The sequence below is a fragment of the Pseudochaenichthys georgianus genome, chromosome 13 (assembly GCF_902827115.2).
Source record: "Pseudochaenichthys georgianus chromosome 13, fPseGeo1.2, whole genome shotgun sequence".
NCBI lineage: Eukaryota > Metazoa > Chordata > Actinopteri > Perciformes > Channichthyidae > Pseudochaenichthys > Pseudochaenichthys georgianus.
The window spans coordinates 1,881,343-1,901,900 of record NC_047515.1 but is presented as its reverse complement, the minus strand read 5'-3'; the positions used below and the strand labels follow the sequence as shown (position 1 = coordinate 1,901,900).

General features: G+C 41.6%; 1 protein-coding gene across 5 annotated transcripts in view; it reads left to right on the top strand.

Annotated features, from left to right (window-relative positions):
• The first annotated feature begins 2,219 nt into the window (after window positions 1-2,219).
• The window catches only part of pak4 (p21 protein (Cdc42/Rac)-activated kinase 4), a 33,792-nt gene continuing 15,453 nt past the window's right edge, over window positions 2,220-20,558 (top strand). Inside the window, exon 1 of one of the 5 annotated variants that reach the window (XM_034098076.2) lies at window positions 2,220-2,346. The gene's annotated coding sequence lies outside the window, so the exon portion shown is untranslated. The other 4 variants (XM_034098073.2, XM_034098077.2, XM_034098074.2 and 1 more) reach the window with 4 other exon arrangements.

Here is a 20,558-nt window from a genome sequence, read left to right as displayed (position 1 = left end):
ATTTTCAACATCTTTAAATATATTTGACATGACAGAATATTACATTTTAATACAGATCTGTAAAATATTATTAATGTCACTTAAACAATCACGGAACAGTAGACAGATGTTGGGATTTGAAAACGTTTGTCTTGGTCACATAAAACTCTTTGTTCTCTTTGCTTTTAGGTATTTTTTTTGTATTTATTTCCCCCACGGTGTGAGGGGAAAGGTTTTGAGATGAATCCATTAGTTCTAACAGAAGAGAAGGGAGCGCGATACAAAGCCTTTAACCAGCTAATCAACTTGAGCCCAAAGCCACATGTTTTGAGCGTGTAAAATAGATATGCCCATTCTATTTGGTCAAAAGCTTTCTTAGCATCTAGTGATGCTGCTATCATTGGCAAATTGCTGGAGCTTGCTTCTAGGATCATCTGAAAAATCCTCCTCATGTTATTCGAGGACTGGCGGCCTGGAATGAAACCTACTTGGTCTCGATGCACTATAGATGGAACCACCTTCTCCAAACGGAGTGCCAGTATCTTGGCTAGAATCTTGTAGTCACAGTTTAAAAGGCTTAAAGGGCGGTGGTTACCCATCAAAGAATGATCAATGAAATAATGGCCTGGCTCATGGAGGGAGGCATGGCTTCAGATTCTAATATTTCATTGAATAACAACAGTAAATATGGTGAAAGCTGTTCTTTAAAACATTTATAGAACTCGGTTCCAAAACCGTCGTCCCCTGGAGTTTTTCCTGATGCCATCTTCAAAGAGGGTCCCCTCTTTGACCCATCTATATTGCGGTTTCTATTTCACTTTGTGAAACAGGTGCATCCATAGCAGATCTGTCAGCCAAGCTGACGCTAGGGAGGTTAAAACCTCCAAAAAAGCTATCTAAGGCTTCTTCATTCAAGTTATTTTTTGTGCTATATAATTTAGAATAATAATTCTTGAAAGATTCGTTGATTGTGGCTGCATCACACTGTAGCCTGTCATGCTCATCTCTTATCGCTGGAATAATCTGTCTGTTTTCTATTCGTTTCAATCTATGAGCAAACATTTCCCCTGCTTTGTCTCCGGATTCAAAGTATGCTCTTTGCTTTCATGTTGAGCGCAACAAGACGTTGCAGACAAGCCGGGGCCTTTTTTAAATGTTTGCTCTTGCTGTGCTGCAGCCTGATGTGAGTGTAAGTGGGTGAGCTGTAGGGTCAATATTATGTAACGAAAAACAAATTGATTAGATGGAAAAGTTCCCCAGGCCTAAACTGACCTTTTTTATGTTTCATATTTCAGTATGTTGACACAATGAAATGTGTTGATGGAATTACAATTTGCAATGCACACTTTTCCATTCCATTTTTTGATGCAAGCCTGCACAATCTAATTTGCAAGGTAAACTGTGACAATAGAGAATTACAAAATGATGTTATCATTATTTTAGTTTTTAAATGTTAAAAATGTTAATGTTCTTATTTAGAAGAAGTAGGACTTTCAATCAATCAAAAATACTTAATTAATCCCAGGAGGAAATTAGGTTTTGCAGTTGCACAATAACAAATAAATACATATTTATAGAAACAGTAGTTTCTTTACAAATTCAGATTAATATAACAAAATGTATAGGTTAAAGTTAAACAACCCAAATATATATGTATGGTGCATTATTATAGATACAACTGGAAGAAATTCACAGGCATGAGCTCCCCCTCTTTGATCACAGCCAGCTGCAACGTTAAGTAATGTAAGCTACATGAATGCATTAATCATTATATTACAATAGTAATAATAATAAATAATCATCATATTATTCATAAGAAAATAACAATCAAATATTCAGTAAAATAAACATTTGTTGACTGTAACAAAAAATGCTATTCTTCTGCATAGGCCTAATGATGATCTACTTTAAATAAACTAAGGTGGTATTTCAGGTGTTTTGTGATGCGTATGCGTTCATAGTGTTTACTTCTAACAGAATATCATTATCATTACAGTATTGCTACTTTTACTCAAGTAAAGCATCAGATAACTTATTTTCACCACTACATACATAAGTTAAGAACACAAATGTAGACTACATTCAGAGAATGTTAGCTAGCTAAGTGTGTGCCTCTCATGTATTAACACAATATTGCTAATACATTAAGCTAATTCTACTCGTCTCCCTCGCGACCCGTTGCTGACTCGGTTGCCATGGTGCTTTGCTGCAGTTTCCCGGATGTATTTCTCACTGTTCAACATGGCGTCGGGAAAGTGAGACTTCAGCTAATGTTAGTCAGTTTGCCCAAAGTTAGCCCGCGTCTGCTCTTTTAAATAGAGGAAAGTTTATTTCCACATTGCGGTGGCAGCAGAAATAAGTTTTCCTGTGAGTTTCGGGGTGAGTAAGCACATTTGGTTCTAATACTTGTAGTTTGTTGTGCGCTAGCTTGTGGCGCGTCTCTGCTCCCCGTTTAGTTGCTAACTGTGGCTAACGTTAGCTGCTTTCAAGTCTGGGTCTAGGGAGACCACAGAAACCTCATTCGGTGTGGTCACTCTCTGTGTGTGTGTTATTTGAATATCTTACTGGGATGTAAAGCTTGGCGTTTTCTATGTGTGGCTACGGTACTAGGCAACTAGGCACTAGTTAAAGTTTGCAACAATGTAAAGCCGCAGTCGTTGTGGCATAAGCAAGCTAACTTTACGTTATGGCTCTGTGTTATTTTGTGCTAAGACTCTTTAAGCTCGCAGGACGGCTTAATAGCAAATCCAGGAGAAAAGCTGGTTGTGGTAACATTGGATTTTCTTGTCTGTTTCTTATTGGCTGCACTGTTAATGATATCTGTTAATGATAGTGACGGGATGTAATTAAATACATTATCTCAAGTACTATATTCATGCTACTTCACCCTTCTAACGGTACGTTAAGTAAGGAGTATTAATCAAAAATACGTGTGTGTGTGTGTGTGTGTGTGTGTGTGTGTGTGTGTGTGTGTGTGTGTGTGTGTGTGTGTGTGTGTGTGTGTGTGTGTGTGTGTGTGTGTGTGTGTGTGTGTGTGTGTGTGTGTGTGTGTGTGTGTGTTACACTGTCTGGCAAGGCTCAAGGAGGATATTGTCTGTCTGAGGGTCTTCTTTGAGCTCCCTTTTTATTAAATACAGGACAGTGTTCTTTGGTCTTTAATGTTCCCTCCTCTTCCTTTTCTCCCAGCATGTGGATATGCATGTGTGCTATTCATATCTAGTGTGCATGAGTGAGTGGAATGGGATTTTGTATGCTGTTAGTAAGCTAGCAAGGTTTTGTGATCAGTGTTGGGCACACCACACATTCCTGGGATACCAGAGCTGTATGGAGGGGTCATTCTTCCCTCTCATATACACCCAGCAGTGAGTGCTGACTCTTATCAAAATCAACCCCCTTCTCTACATCATGCTCTGCAAGTTATTCAACCAGGACAACTGTGTCTGGAAGGAACTGGGTGTCAGGTTTAAAAATCACAGGGAACTACAGGTCAAATGACCAAATGTGCACTGGTAGCTCAGCATCTGTATCATTACAGCTTTAAAAAGTTATGTATTGCTAAGGAAACTTAACATTACAACTCATTACGTAAAGACCTTAATATCAGAATTCAGAAATGTTTTTGTGGTCCTTTTGGTCTAGAAGTATGGTACAACCAAAGTGATGGCTGGACATTTGGGCAACAAGGCTATGCAGGGATGGAATTGGTTGTCTTGTTGTAGTTCATGTTGTTAAATCTTTGAATCCAGTCCAGTGAAATTAGCTGTAAGTGTGAAAGTGTTCACATAGCTAAAACAATATTCTCCCTTATATCCTTTATGACAGGAGGCTTTACTTTCTGAACCCCCTAGCTGCTGTTTACAGTAGTAACAGTAAGTGTGTCTGTTGTACCCTGGTAGCTTCAGAACAGACACGAATGAAGTCTTTCTTTCTCATAACACTTCAGCGTGTCCTCAAAATAAAGAAATTGGGGACAAAAAAGAATGGCGTAAAATGACAAAAAGCCATGCTAATTTTAGACAGTTACTTTTGCCATTTCTGAAAAGAACCTGTTGCTGCTGGTATTATCAGCTGTAGTTTTGAGAAGTAACAGATACAGATAGACAGTGTGAGACATATATCATTGGCTGACGAAAGTCATCTGTATCCATAGCCGCTTTCACACCAAGTACTTTTCCGTACTTAGTGCCGGCACTTAGTGCCCCGGCACTTATGCCCCTTTCACACCAACGCGTTTTCAGCTCCGGCTCGGAGCTGGAGCCTGAAAAGTGCCGTTTTTTCCTGTTCACACCGCAGCGGCGCTGCCTCTTAGCTCCGGAATCCAGTTCACTTCCAGCTCCAAAAAATTGTCGGTCTAGAGGCAAGAGCTTCGGAGCTAAGAGGTGGCGTCGCTTACGTCTCTCTTACGTCGAGGCGTGCAGGAAACTAAACCCACCTCCCCTGAACATGGGTCGACTGTCATGCCTGCCTACAAGCAGTAGTGCTTATAAACACACTTTATAAAGTCAGGCAACACTAACCAGGCTTCGTGTGATTCTGTTTATTTGTACCTTACTTTGACCATCCGTTCACTGTTATCGATCATTGTGGAGAGAGGCAGACGTTTTGTATTATAGCAGCTATCGGATGGAATCAATACATGGGCTGCACAGGTTGTCGTGTCCGACTATCACAAGTAGAATCATAATAAAAATACGCTGGTAAAATGTGCCTGTAGAAAACGGTTTATGCCACAATAGGATAGCAATAGCAAGTAGTCAGTTTAGCTTCGGTTGCTATGCTAACATCACCCATTTTATACCAGAGAAATTTTCATAACAACGTTGTGATGCCAAACGGCGTCAATTCAGACTGACACACATTCACTTAAGGGGAACTGGGGATATGCATCAGCTGCTTGTGTGACAGTCGGACAGTGAATACTTTAGAGCGGCCGCTGCAGTGTGAGCTAACCGGGAGCTAACGGGAGAATAAACTCCAGTGGAAGAGCAGCACTGCAGCGGTCAGTAAATGCTGCAGAAACACATTAATAAACAATGAACCACGGCACTCTGGAGCAAAGTATAAGGTTGGAGAAGTCGTTATTTAATTTAATCTGGCTTCGTGGGATTAAAAGCAACACGATCATCGACCCGACGCAGTTCCCCGTTGTTGTTGTTGTTGTTGTTGTGAGCGCCGTAACACCGTTGGGGAGCAAATCAGCGATGTAAACGGTGACGTCATGACGCGGCAGCACCAGTCGGGCTCTGGGCGGTGTGAACAGAGCGGGAGCAGAAAAGGGAAACCGGAGCTGAACCAGAAAATCTCGGAGCTAGAAAGGGAAAAGCGCTGGTGTGAAAGCCGCATTAGTCACCCCAGGGCACTAAGTACAGATCGCGTTCACACCGCAATAAGTCCCTGAGGGAATATTACGCAAATGAGCCGCTGACGTCACTTCTTCGTCTTCTTCTGCTTTGGGTTTACTGGCAGGCCGCAAACAACTTCACAGCGTATACTGCCGCCGGAAGTCCCCGGCCGCCGGAAGTCCCCGGCCGCCGGAAGTCCCCGGCCGCCGGAAGTCCCCGCCGCCGGAAGTCCCCGGCCGCCGGAAGTCCCCGGCCGCCGGAAGTCCCCGGAGTTGGGGACTGGCTTCAGTAGAAGCTGCTGGGACTCCCAGCTGCTTCTGAGTAAATCGCCAGAACGCCGACACCTCCTCATCACTCCACCGCTCCCATGTTTTTTTTTGTGTTGCCATAAGTTATTGTCTCTGTTGGTGCACGGGGCTAATGCTAATAATACTAATGCCACAAATATAATGGCGGCTTCACAAAACTTTTCAGAGTTTTACGGGGCGTGGTTTGCAATTCGCCCAGCCAATAGAAATTGGTTATTTTTTGGTACTTTTTTGGTACCACCTCTCTAGCAGGCACTAAAAATGGCGGTAAAAGTTCCCGGCACTAAGTACTCTTTTTGGTGTGAATGAAACATAAGGGGTACTAACGGAACTAAACGGGAAAAGTATGGGGAAAAGTACTCCGGTGTGAACGCGCCACATATTTGATGATGAAATGGTGCGTTGTTAGGGAACACAACTGTAAGGCAACACCTGGAATCTGTTTCAAGGTTCTTACTGTTGCAGATTTTGAGGGTTACATACTTGGTATTCAGATTGGAAGGAGTGGTGTTTATGGTGGATCACAGTATAGAAGACAGAGACTATCAGGAGCTGCTTACACCTGTTGAAAGACGTGTCCTGCAGGGGGACTGATGGCAGGACAGATGTTGTCATAAGGTGACCTGAAGGTCTCTCAGGGAGAGAGAGACAAACACAGCTGCTGTTTAGGTGTCTTCAATGAACTCCAAACAACTTTCACATCGACATAGAAAGTTCTGCCATGCACTGTCTATGGAAAGCTGTGACACTTGGATTTTTGTTGGAAATAATGTATTGTGCCTGAAACACAGAAACATCCCAAACACAGAACAATGACATTACTGCAGCACTACATATATTGCTGCTGCTTGATGTTTTGTTGGCATTAGGCTGTGAATGATCATAATAGTATTGATAATTAAAGAGCCAGTGTCCTCACCCTGCACATTTGAGGAATTGTTCTCTCCTCCATGTGTCCTTGCTGGTTGATTTTATGGTGTAGTACAGCGATTTTCAAAGTGTGAGGCACACCTCCCCTGGGGGACACCAGAGAGCTTCAGGGGAGGCACAGCGGGGGGGAAAATAAAAACGAGAAACAGTGAAATCTAGCTAGTTAACTTCAGCTAACTTTATCCCGAAAACGTCACTTGCACACTTTTGGCTATCTGTGGAGACCGAGTTCCCCCACCTCGCCAAAAAGGCTGTAAAAGTGTTCATTCCTTTCACCTCCACCCACCTGTGTGAGTGCGGGTTTTCCGCATTGACTTTGATAAAAAGCAAGTACTGGTCAAGCAGGGGCGGATCTACTGGGGTGGCAACTTCCACCCTAAAAATTGCCTTGCCACCCCAGCTTCCACCCCAGTTGGCAGCTTTGTTTTGAAATAAAAGTTGTGGCTCATCGGACATTTATGAGAGGAAATCCTTAATGTCCGAGTGCAAGTGAATGCAGCACAAGACGCAAGCCTTGTAACCCGAGCGAGGAAATGGGATTGGCGGCAATATCATTTGAACGGGACGGCGCATTCGGACCCCCCAAAGTAGACGGAAGGAATGAGGAATTTGCGGTCTACAATGACAGAAGAGACTGTCAAGTTTGGCTTTACTCAGCATTGAATCAAAACGTACTAAAGCTTTGGATCTTAATAAGTTTGTGAGGCGTTTTGCTGAACAAGATGGTAATCGCCGCATTCAGCTGTTATAGGCATGCCAACTTGATGCTCTGCTCACGGATGACTCAATGAGCATAAACAACTGTTAAGATGATGACCTTACGTGTGTAAATATTTTTTTTTCTTTGTCGGGGTCTGCCCCCAAAAAACAGTCTTGAGAAAGTCAAATAAGACGGTGTGTAAAACTACACTGCCCAGCCAAAAAAAGTAACCTCTTTGATTTAGGCCAGTAGGTAAGGACTTTCCACTGGATAATAATACCCCTGCATTATAGCAACAACAACAACAACAATAATAATAATAATAGCAATAATAATTGGGAGGGGGGGCGCGGCTGTTCTTATGTTCTCTGTGGGGAGGCTCACCTTCCCACACTTTGAAAACCCCTGGGGGGTATACTATGAAGCAGGATTTTCGCTTAGCCGGCTAACTTCAGGGAAAACTCGGGGTTTCCGGTCCTACGAAGCTGGTTCTCTTTTTAGCAGGCTAGATCTCCATGGTAACTTATGCTGTGCGGCTAACCTGGTCGGGACCAGGTTAGGTTGCAGGCTAAGAGCTAAACTCAGTGAAAGCACTGCCTGCTGACCAATCAGAGCTCAGTGTGCGGAGTTTAAAGTGATCAAGTCATATTACAGGAGAAAGGAAATACAGAAAAGCTGCCGTTGCAGGAAAGACGGCCGGCAAAAATCACCGACTGTGTGAACGTGAACATTAATAGAATATCACCTCCATCTTCAGAGCAATCTGACTAGTATAACATTAGCGTTATGAAAGCTTACTTAAATATCTGCCACAACATAAGTATCAGAGTACATTAAGTACAGTCCGCGGCACATCACATCATAATGTATCACATATCTCCTGATCTGAGTCAGCTGAGCCGTATCTGGCCGTGCAACACTCACAGCGTCACAGACTGGATGCAGAAGGATTATTTTAAGCAACACATTAAGTTGACGAAACACTCGAGTCAAATGTAATGAATGTCAGATCGTGTTTTAGACGGGGCAGTGATATCATAAACCTGTTAATGTAAGCATTCAAACACTTGTTCTGTTCCCAGCTGTATTCACCTTGCAGGTGCAGCTCTGTGGCTTTGATCCTGGATAAAGTGTTTAAGTCATGGATGTTTAAAGTTTAACTTCTTCATATGTCTAATATTATAGTTGACTTATCATTCAGGAAGTATGACGCTGCGCTGTCAGTAGCTTCTCCATGTTTGTGATTGGTCGAATGCTCCAGATACCACCCCTTTCATGTGAACGCGCACCTAACTAGATAGGGCACGGCTGGCTTGAGCGATCCACTTGATAACCCGTAGTACAGTTTAGCGAGAGCGCGTATGTTTTGGATTAGGCCAACCGGCTAACTCAAACATATCCAGGTTAGGTTGAACCAGCTTCGTAGTACAGGCTTCTGGTGTAGTAGATAAGTAAGCATAAAAACATTACAATTCCCGTCTTTCTCCTGGCATCAGGTTTCACAGAAAAAACGATTGCTTGATAAAGAAGGTGGGAAGAGAAAAGGAGGCAAGTGATATGAGGGAAGGAAAAAAGGAACAGAGAGCAGTGGATATTTTTCTTTCTTTGTGTAAGTAGGTGTGGGTGTTTGTGAGAGAGAGTGAAAGGGGGAGTCGAGGTTCAGAGCCAACATTGGGCCAGATTCATCAAATGGCCATCAGCCGAACAACAAGATCTCCAGAGAAAACCCAGCAAACAAACGTATGTGGTTGAGAACATCCATTCTCTGTTTTCTTTCGGTTCTTCTGTGCACTTTCTGTGTACTTTTTTTAATCTTTGTTTTTGATTTTTATGTATGCACCATGACACCTAGTCAAATTCCTCGTACGTGTGAACCTACCTGGCAATAAACCCGTTTCTGATTATTTTATATTTGGTTATTCGTGCTAAATTCATTGATTTATTACCTAATGACACACACGTTTTTCAAACCATGCACATTAAAGTATCCTGTTTAAAGAAACAACAGAAAACGGTGAAAAACAGCTCCAGTTGCTTGTTGACTTACTAATGTCTGGAGACAGAGAATCAAGCTATGCTGAGTGGTAACGGATTAAATCAACTCTGGGTGGGTCATATCGGAGCTCACATTATGATTCCTCCCTGGAACAGGGAGAATGGGCCAGGCTTATTGCCTTAGAATAAAAACATCTCCTATGAGGAATGAATGCAGCAGCCAACATCAACAAACCCCTCGAGGTGCTCCGAACAGAGGCATGGTCGGAGATAAGACGCACTATAGAATTGTGACGGCATCTGGCACAATTTTCTGATATTTTAACGACCAAATAATAATAATTATGAGATTAATTAATAGCCCTAACTTGCTTCCATTATTATTTGTTTTTAATATAGAATAGTTTTCTGTCTAGGTTCAACTCTGTTCTGTTCCTGTCTGTGTGTCTTTTGCTTTGTACACCGCAACCCAGCGAGGAGTTTTGTTCTTGTGTTTGCAAGTACAGTTGTTTTAATCTTGCCTGAAAAATCAAGCTTGGGCCTGCATGATCCCAATGATGTAGACGTTACACACACACACACACACACACACACACACACACACACACACACACACACACACACACACACACACACACACACACACACACACACACACACACACACACACACACACACACACACACACACACACACACACACACACACACACACCACACACACACCACACACACACACACACACACACACACACACACACACACACACACACACACACACACACCTTTGTTGCAGTGCTCTGTCTGTTAATAAGTGCGTTCTTTCTCAGGGTCCTGCTATCCAGTGCATTTAACCAATCTTTAAGATTAGTAACACTTTATTAAGACATGTTATTACAAGCCAGACAGCACACTGGTTTTGTTTCAGCTTGTGAATCTGTGTGTGTGTGTGTGTGTGTGTGTGTGTGTGTGTGTGTGTGTGTCATCACCCCAGAATGTGCTCAGGAGACACCTACTGCAGCTGAAACTACCACATTTGTGTTCAGATTTTGTCACGAAAAATAATGTTGCAACAGTGAAAGATACAGTTCTTACATTTGAAAGATGTGGTGTTGAGATTATAATGAAGGCCGAGTTTAAAGAAGGGTGTGGTTCTGGACATTCTCCCCCCTTCACTTTACAAACCGACTCATTTTGCATTTTTGTTATTTTTTTGAAAAGTTATTGCAGAAAGCACCAATACCAAAGAGGAGTTTTTTTTGCATGTAAATCTCCAAACTTGGTATTCTTGTTGCCACCTCACCAGCCCTCCACTGTGTTGCTCATGAACAACACAGTGGAGGCTGTCGAAGAAGTTTGTTTACGAGCGCTTTGCCTGCACATATTTTCAGAGTTACTGTTATTTACGAGCATCTGATGGTTTCGATCACAATTTGTCCTCTGTGATTTTAGTCTGAAAGACATTCACTAATGGGCTGTCGCTGTTTGCCAGCACTGCCTTGCAGACATCAGAGCAGCTGATGGAGGGATGACTGGCCTCACTAATGACAGGGGAGATTGATGTGATGACCTCTTCACAACAGCATCACCTCATTGTCAACATGCCATAAACATGTAATGATGGTGCTACACTGAGTCATGTATTTTACACTTTGTCTGATGTTTGACATGACACTAACATGGTCTAAAAGAGCCGTGTCTTTATAGGGCAACACGAGTAGTTGGATACAATTAAGTGGAGGAATCTACATTTATATATCAAGTATTGTATTTCATTCAAAGTAATTGTAGTTTACCCTTACTTTCCAGAAGATAAAGAAATGGTCAAACTGTTTGATATTGGGATGTTTTGTCTTGGGGGTAGATTATAAACTAGTTTTAGTCTGGCTTTCTTTTCAGCTTGCTGTGCTAAAACTCTTTTTCTTTATAAACATAAATTGTGTTTTGGGTGTTGTCTTTTTTAATTCATAAGCCAAGAATCCTTGAACTTGCATGTTGTTCACAAACTCCCAGCAGTAAACTTTTCCCTTCAAAACTTGATATTTTGGTAAAATACACGATAAGTTTGTTGCAGGCAAAGGTCTGTCTGAGTACGTGTGCTGAAATGTGTGTAAGCTAGCCTGTGTGATCTTCATAGCACTCTTTTATCATTGACCTTTCCACATTCCACAACCTGCTTCTGGAAGTCAGTCCTCATTGGCTGCAACACTGCGTGCTTTGTTTGAACTGGGCCTCGGGATTGGCAGGTTTGTGTGTTGTGTGGCTTCCATACTTGTGGAACAGTTCCTGCTGTATTTAGACTCTCATAGGAATGTCAACAGGCCTTCTCCTTATTGAAGTTGACACATTGTAGTCTGTTGGGACCGATAAAGCTATTCTGGTTCTGATAGACAGTAGATAATACAGCATTCAACAAATGGACAGGTTTCTTAGTTCACTTAAAAGTGAGGTAGGTAAGTTTGAGAAACCGGCTCGAGATCAGAGGTTGCGCTAGACTTTTTCACTGCCCGTGAAAATTCAGTATTACCCGTCGGCCTTTACACTCTTGGGGGGGGGGGAGAGCATGGTCGTGAACTGTCAACGGGGGGGGGGGGGAGAGCATGGTCGTGAACTGTCAACGGGGGTGTGGGGGGGGGGGGGGGGGAGAGCACAGTCGTGAACTGTCAACGGGGGGCGGGGCGCATGCTCGTGAACCGTTAGCGCCGTGTTATGCATGCCCACTGCACCTTGCGGGAGTGCGCACAGCGTAAAGCCAAAACTCACAGACATTTCAATGATTTGTACGGCAAAGTTGGGTTTGGAAACGGTATCATTTCATTTTTGGCAGGCATGCTTAACACCGGAGCCTCGCTGCGTGGAAACTTTGGCGCTGTTCCGAGTTTGTTCTAATCCGTCAAAATGACGGACTGCTTTCAGATTTTTCCGTCATTGTTAAAAAAAATCCGTCATTGACGGAAAATATTCCGTTAAAGCGACCTCTGCTCGAGATACACTTTTTGTTATATTCCATGGAATGCTCTCAACATCCCGATAGCAATGAATATCTGAAGTGCTTTGACAACAAATCCATTAACAAAAAAGTCACCTGTGGAAGCTGTAAAAAGCACGACCAATCATCTGAGCTGGCCCGGCTAAAGTAACTGGATGGCCTACCTGCCTGTCAGCCTTCCATCTGGGCACAAACTTATCTCGTGCCCTCATTGGTCATGTGCGCGTTCCTGTGTGTTGGAGGAGGGGCTCTGTGAGGAAGTGGCAGATTTGTTCTGGTTGTGTATTTTCAAATTCCAGCGCACTCAAGCTGGTTTCTCCAAAATTACCTACCCCACCTTTAAGCTGGCTTTGATAAGAAACTCTTATTATAAACTATGTTTTAAATATTCTTTATTCTTTGATATTATCATGAGATTTCAAAGTGACTGGTTCATTTGTTCACTTACTGATTCTTCTACATTTGGTTGAAATAGCTTTTGTGATTAAATGTTCCATTGCAACAGTGCATTTATTACATTTCAAGTTTACACTGAAGCAGCTGATTGACTTTTCAGACTGCCTCCTACAATGTTCATACAAATATATATATATACCATTTATACAAATATATATATATATATATATATATTTGTATATATATATCTATACAAAATAATAGTTTTAGACATAACATAGTACATCACTTAAAATGTAGGATTTGTTGTGGATATTGAAAACTATAATGTTAAACGTTGTGTATATATATATATATATATATATATATATATATATATATATAGGAAGGAAGCCACCCTAGTATAATGTATACAATTGGATTTGTATTCATATAACAATACATCTTGTTTAAGTATCCCTCTTAAATAAGTGTTTGTATTATTTGTCTAAACTGTGCAACTATTTGAGCAGGACACACAGCCAATATTTTCTTTTCTTCGCATGGAGCAATTCTGAACTACATACATAGAAAAATAGTGCAATGTATGTGACTAAACAACACTGCTGCCACAATGGCCACTCTGTTTTGATGTGTTGAAAAAGAGTTTTGGCATCGTCTCACTCTCATGCCCCTTTCACACCAACGCGTTTTCAGCTCCGGCTCGGAGCTGGAGCCTGAAAAGTGCCGTTTTTCCTGTTCACACCGCAGCGGCGCCGCCTCTTAGCTCCGGAGTCCGGTTCACTTCCAGCTCCAAAAAATTATCGGTCTAGAGGCAAGAGCTTCAGAGCTAAGAGGTCCCCTGAACATGGGTCGACTTGTCATGCCTGCCTACAAGCAGTAGTGCTTATAAACACACTTTATAAAGTCAGGCAACACTAACCAGGCTTCGTGTGATTCTGTTTATTTGTACCTTACTTTGACCATCCGTTCACTGTTATCGATCATTGTGGAGAGAGGCAGACGTTTTGTATTATAGCAGCTATCGGATGGAATCAATGCATGGGCTGCACAGGTTGTCGTGTCCGACTATCACAAGTAGAATCATAATAAAAATACGCCGGTAAAATGTGCCTGTAGAAAACGGCTTATGCCACAATAGGATAGCAATAGCAAGTAGTCAGTTTAGCTTCGGTTGCTATGCCAACATCACCCATTTTATACCAGAGAAACGTTCATAACAGCGTTGTGATACCAAACAGTGTCAATTCAGACTGACACACATTCACTTAAGGGGAACTGGGGATATGCATCAGCTGCTTGTGTGGGTCAGACAGTGAATACTTTAGAGCGGCCGCTGCAGTGTGAGCTAACCGGGAGCTAACGGGAGAATAAACTCCAGTGGAAGAGCAGCCAGCACTGCAGCGGTCGGTAAATGCCCAGAAACACATTAATAAACAATGAACCACGGCACTCTGGAGCAAAGTATAAGGTTGGAGAAGTCGTTATTCAATTTATTCTGGCTTCGTGTGATTAAAAGCAACACGATCATCGACCCGGCGCAGTTGTTGTTGTTGTGAGCGCCGTAATGCCGTTGGGGAGAAAATCAGCGATGTAAACGGTGACGTCATGACGCAGCAGCGGGAGCACCAGTCGGGCTCTGGGTGGTGTGAACAGAGCGGGGGCAGAAAAGGGAAACCGGAGCTGAACCAGAAAAGCTCTAGCTCGGAGCTAGAAAGGGAAAAGCGCTGGTGTGAAAGCCGCATCAGTGTCATGTCAGTGGAGATGGATCTGTTTACATTAGCAGACACACATGGCATTCACAGCAGTCGGCCTTGATCGGACTGCTATAATCATTAAAGCATAGATACTGTCACTTTGTTGTTCCACAAAGTGAGTGTCATGTGATGTCAAAGTTCATCCGTATTCTTCTCATTGAATGACACAAGTAAGAATCTCACCAGTCATCCCCCTTTGGCACACTTGATGTTTCATAGGGTACATTCATTACTCAATGCAATAATTGAGTTAATATTCGCATCTCAGAAATGTATGCCTTTTTATTGTTATCAAAGAAGTAACATATGATCACAGGAATACAGTAGTAGTACAGAAGTACCACAGTCTACAGTTTTATTGGAACGCAATATCAACTTTGACTGGATAGTTTTGATTCAGTTTCATTCATTCAGCTGTCTAAATGAAACGATTAGATGAACACTGGACCTTAATCAATCAATCATTTTCTAGCCAAACGTGAAGGAGTTATTTTCTCCTTTGCTATGTTATTGATCATTGGAAACTCCATTTATTTTGGCTATGGACTGTTGGTTTGATTACAAATATAATAATTGGTGTATACTTATTGTTAGGTTGGACTAATACCTTATATATATTTGTTTGCTCTGAAGCTTGTGATGCTCAAGTATTAAAATCAATTAATTTTGTATAATTAATATTTCCTAATTAAACTTACTCTTTAATATGAAATCATTATTATTCGTAGATGTTTGTATTGTTAATCTACATTTGCAAATTAACAAAGTAGACTACTTTTACAAACGTAAAGGACCTGCATACTTGTTCCTGCAGGAGAGGTAACAGTTTGTGACATTGATTTAAAACCTATTTGACCGGACATACAGTAAGGGTGCTAAAAGTAATACCCGTGCTAATGTCTCTCTCCCCCTCTCTCCCTCCCTGCGGTGACGTCATGATACTGGGCCGCGTTTTGCTGAAACCATAGGAATGCGACACACTTTGTATTTACAGTCAAGCTACGGCACTTTTCTATGTGAATGTACACATTCTATTTTTATCCACAAATGTCAACCTGTGTTCCGGTCCGTTTTTTGATGAAGACGTGTCGACGCTTCCGACGGTTTGACTGAGTTTCATTTGTTCGCGGAAACAACCTTGTTGCTGCAGGGAGTCTGTTTCCCCTCCGTCCTCAGCTGCGTTTCCGACATGACATCAGGTGGATAGTGTGCTGCTGTACTTGGGACTACAAGTGAGTAGGCTTGTCCCGACGATACATAGTTTTATTCACGGATGTATTGCCGTTTCATACTTTAACTACTCGTTTTATCGGGCGTAAACCAAGATGTGCAACTTCTGGTAGAGCTACTTGGACCGAGCGAAAGTTCCTCTGGGCCACACCAACACAACTCTGTTGGTAAAATCGCACAGCATGCATTAACAGTGAGTCCGGAAAAAAGCATAATAACTTGATTGTTTGCCTTGTGTGAAGGGTGGGAGCGAGGGGTGATCTGTTTCACATCGAGAGCCCTGTTGGACTGGCTGTCTGCCTGACTGTTACCATTGAAAGCTGTTACTGACTGATCATAATGTGTGTGAGTGTCAGGCAGCTGCTGGACTCCCGGTCATCCGTCTCTTTGCTCAAGTGCTGGTGACACGGAGAGGAGGGGGAGCGCAGGTTGGGGTAGTTATTCACTGCGTATCTTTGTTTTAAACACAGAAGGAAGTTTGGTTGCTCTTTTGTGCACTAACAATGCTTTTTTAATTTATGTATCTATAGGGAGGGAGTAGCTTGTAGTTCCTCTCTTAATGAGTTAATGTTATGCTTGTCTGAGTGTTGTAGGAACAGACATAGGGATGCTCGATTATGGCAAAAATCATAATCTCGATTATTTGGGTCCATAATTGATATCACGATTATTAAAAACGAGTATCCATTTACTTTGAAAACATCAATTTATTAAATAACTATTTTTAACAATTGATTACCCTGAACTTTAAGTATAATTCAACTGAAAATCCAATAAAAAATAAAAATAATCGTTTTATTTCGATTATGTTGTTTTCATAATCGTTGCAAGCCAAAATCATAATTGCGATTAAAATACAATTTAATTGAGCAGCCCTAGACAGACATTTAGTTATTTCTATGGAAAATATTGAAATATATGATTTTTAAATGGTGTCCTTTATTTCTTCTCTCTTTTGCCATTAGTAATGTACAAACACTCACAGATGGGTGTTACAACAAAACAGATATCTTCATTATCTTGCAAACCTTACATTTAACATTTTTTAAATTGACCTGACCTTGACTCAGGATTGTTGTACATATAATAAAGTGATATGGGATTGAATGAAACATGACCACATCTTCATTTCTCCTCTTAATTGAAAATGTGGTTATTAGTTTATAAAATGACTATTGCCTTTCAGTGAGGATTGTCTTTGTGGACCACACAACACAAGTATACACAGATTCAATGAGTCAACAACAACAATATTAGGGGTTTGCTTCTTCATTCATTTTGATATGCAGTCTACTGAAACGTGAAAGAGTGAGCAAGAACTAAGGACTCCAGATGCTCAGGAGTCAAATACATAAGTGTAAAATATATAGCTTCAACCAGATACGTTTCATCATGTATATGTGCTATAATGAAAAACTGCAACCTGTTATCTCAGTTCAATGCAGCGTCATGTCATGGAACTTAAGTAGGCCCAGTGTAACAGCCAGTGTGCATCTTGACTACCTAATTGACCATAATAGCAGACAGATGTTAGCGGGCCCTCAGTCTTGTATTAAAGCTGAGACTGCCACTCATACACAGTATTTTGAACCAGGGGTGGAAGAAGTATTCAAATCGGTTTCTCCAGTGAAAGTGCCATAACAACAATGTAAAAAATACAGCATTATAAGTTAAAGTCCTGCACTCAAATCCTACTTATGCTTAAAAAACATTTTCAGTCCAATAATCTTTAGGGGAAAAAACAGAACTACTCATTCTGCTTCAAAATGTTTCTTATTACTGATGTGTGTTATTTTGACATGATGAGATCGGTAATACTGATGCCTTAATAATACTGATGTGGCAAGTTGTTGGCAACAATTAGCTGTTGTAGCTCTTTAAGGCGGGGCTAGTTTTGTATACTTTTATGCTCGAGTATAATTACTGCCCTGTAGCACAGTACAGTACTTGTGTCCTTTCGCCACAACTGATGTAGGCAGGCCGATGGTCGTAATCAGTAGCTCTAAGGTCACACGGTGCACGCTATGTTTGCAATACACTTTATACATCTGGGAAACGCTGGGAGAGAGCTGTTGCCCTTGGTGTGTGTGTGTGTGTGTGTGTGTGTGTGTGTGTGTGTGTGTGTGTGTGTGTGTGTGTGTGTGTGTGTGTGTGTGTGTGTGTGTGTGTGTGTGTGTGTGTGTGTGTGTGTGTGTGTGTGTGTGTGTGTGTGTGTGTGTGTGTGTGTGTGTGTGTGTGTGTGTGTGTGTGTGTGTGTGTGTGTGTGTGTGTGTGTGGTTTCAGTAGTGAGAAAACAGGCTATTAATGATCACCCCTGATTCAGCATTAGCAATAATGTAAGATCACCACGACAACAAAGGTAACTGTTGTCTGCTGTTTAGCATGTCATTCTTTAAATCGTGTCTCAGTGAAAAGATAATAAATGTGCTTTCGTTTCTTAACTTTGCTAAAAGCTCGACTAATAACTGTTTTATATTATCTTCAAATTAATATCTTCGGGTTTGGAAATTGTAAACAAGCCATTTAAAGACTTCACCTTGGACCTTTTGTCACTTATTTCTGAGATGTGATAGCTGCTATGTGCTTTGGCCTTGGCTGGTAGCTCTGTGTTGTGGACAATTGCCCTTGGAAGGTGACATTTAGAGGCAAAGCTGTAAGATGTGGGCATGTATCTCACATTGTGGCCCTGATGTGAACATGGGAGTTTGTATGCATTAGTGAAACGTATTCCATGGTTCCAATACCATCCGAGTTGTGCAAGGGAGCGAGTCAGCAACAGATATATGGCCTCTAACTTGTGCTAACGGAATATCAGCGTACGTAAGGCGACATATGGATGAAGGGTACCATCCACAGATCTCTTTTGAATCACCATGTATTAAATGGAAATTGGAAGTATTTGATATTTTTGTATAGAAAGATGATTTGCTCAAAAAGGAGCAGGAGTGGAACTCTTCTTGACAAAACAAGTGTCCTTTTCACAGATTATCTTAAATAAATAAGTACACAGCCTTATTTGCCGTGTTACAAGTTGTTAATAAGGTCAAATCTCGGAAGAGAATCACCAAGTCCACTATGATTTATTTGCTCTATTTGAAGTGTGTTTACACTGTTTTGTGTGTTTCTTCTGAAGCCCTGAGTGCTGTTCGTCTTCTTAGGAGATAGTTGTGCAAGGTATGTCTGAATGGAGCCGCAGACAGAACATCATTAGAGCGGAGGAGTGTGATGCATCGCACGCTCTCTTTGAGTTGGCGATGCTGATGATGTGTTCACAGAGTAATGCGTTTATAGGCTTATCACAAAAGCACATCAGTCGTAGTAACCTACTTATGTGAGCTCACCACTGTGCAGATAATACATCTGGTAATGGCAGGTGCAATATAAACTCAGTGTAATGGATCCATCAGTGTAAGGATTGTGGGTGTCGGGTCATTTTGGATTCACGGTAGTTCAATCTAAATACCATTTTTTAATATTTATCAACATTACAAATATTCCTGTGATTTTGTTTTCAACCGTTCTTTGTCTTTCTAAAAACAGATCACTTTTCAAATAACATTCATCACATTGTGTAACACTCGCTGTTCCTATTGCAACTTGATTCCAATTGGGTGGCAGATTTGAGCAACAAAGAAAACGGGTTGTTAAAAGCAAAGCACCACAAACCCCAATTCCAATGAAGTTGGGACGTTGTGTAGACATAAAGAGAATACAATGATTTGCAATTCCTTTTCGACCTACTGTATATTAAAGTGCACCTATCATGCTCTTTTTAGGCATATATGATGGGTCTCCGATATATACAAATATATAAAAACATGTCGGATGTGTTTTTCTCAAAATGCAAACAGATCATGCATTTTAGAAACCCCTCATACCCCTCTATTCCAGCCCTGTTTAGAGAAACGCAGATCTTGGGTCCTTAGCTTAAAAAAAAAAAGAGGAGGTGCTTTTTAAACACACGTGCTCTCCAGTACAGGTTAGCTCTGAGTGTTAGCGAGGCTTGCTAATGTAAACAAAGACGTCCAAAACACGTCAGGCATTGTCTCTGATAGCAACTTTCTGTGGGTCCACCATCCGAAATTACGTAATATCGGCAGCAAATCTGTATCCGCTTTGTAATCTGTTTTTAAAAGATTTGGGTACGGAGGAAAAGAGAGAGGGTTTCATTTTCTGACGCTGCGTGAGTTCCCCGACGCACCGGGGACACATGTTGATGTAGAGAAGACATCACAAAGTGCATTTTGCATGAAAGGTACCCTTTAAATTGAATACACTACAAAAAGAAGATATGTAATGCCCAAACTGATTAACTTTTAGTTTATTCACTCATTGTGAATGTGATGCCTGCAACACGTTCCAAAAAACCTGGTACCGGGGCAACCAACGTCTGGGATTATTGAGGAATGCTCAAAAAACACCTGTTTGATATTAAAGGTGGGGTAGGTAAGTTTGAGAAACCGGCTCCAGATCGCTAGAATTTGAAAATACACGACCGGAGAAAATCTGCCACTTCCTTACAGAGCCCCTCCCCCAACACACACGAACGCGCGCACATGACCAATGAGGGCACGAGATAAGTGTGTGCCCAGATGGAAGGCTGACAGGCAGGAAGGCCATCCAGTTATTTTAGCCGGGCCGGCTCAGATGATTGGTTGTACTTTTTACAGTACCACGGTTTCCAGAGATTATGTTTTTTTATGTATTTATTGTCAAAGCACTTCATATATTCATTGCTATCGGGACGTTAAGAGCATTCCATGGAATATAACAAAAAGTATCTCGAGCCGGTTTCTCAAACCTACCTACCCCACCTTTAACACGTGGGCTCAGGAGCACTGGGGAAAACCATTGTCAGTTGAGTCTGTCGCTACATCTACCAGTGTGAGTTAAAACTCTACCATGGAGAGCCAAAGCCATATATCAGCATCAA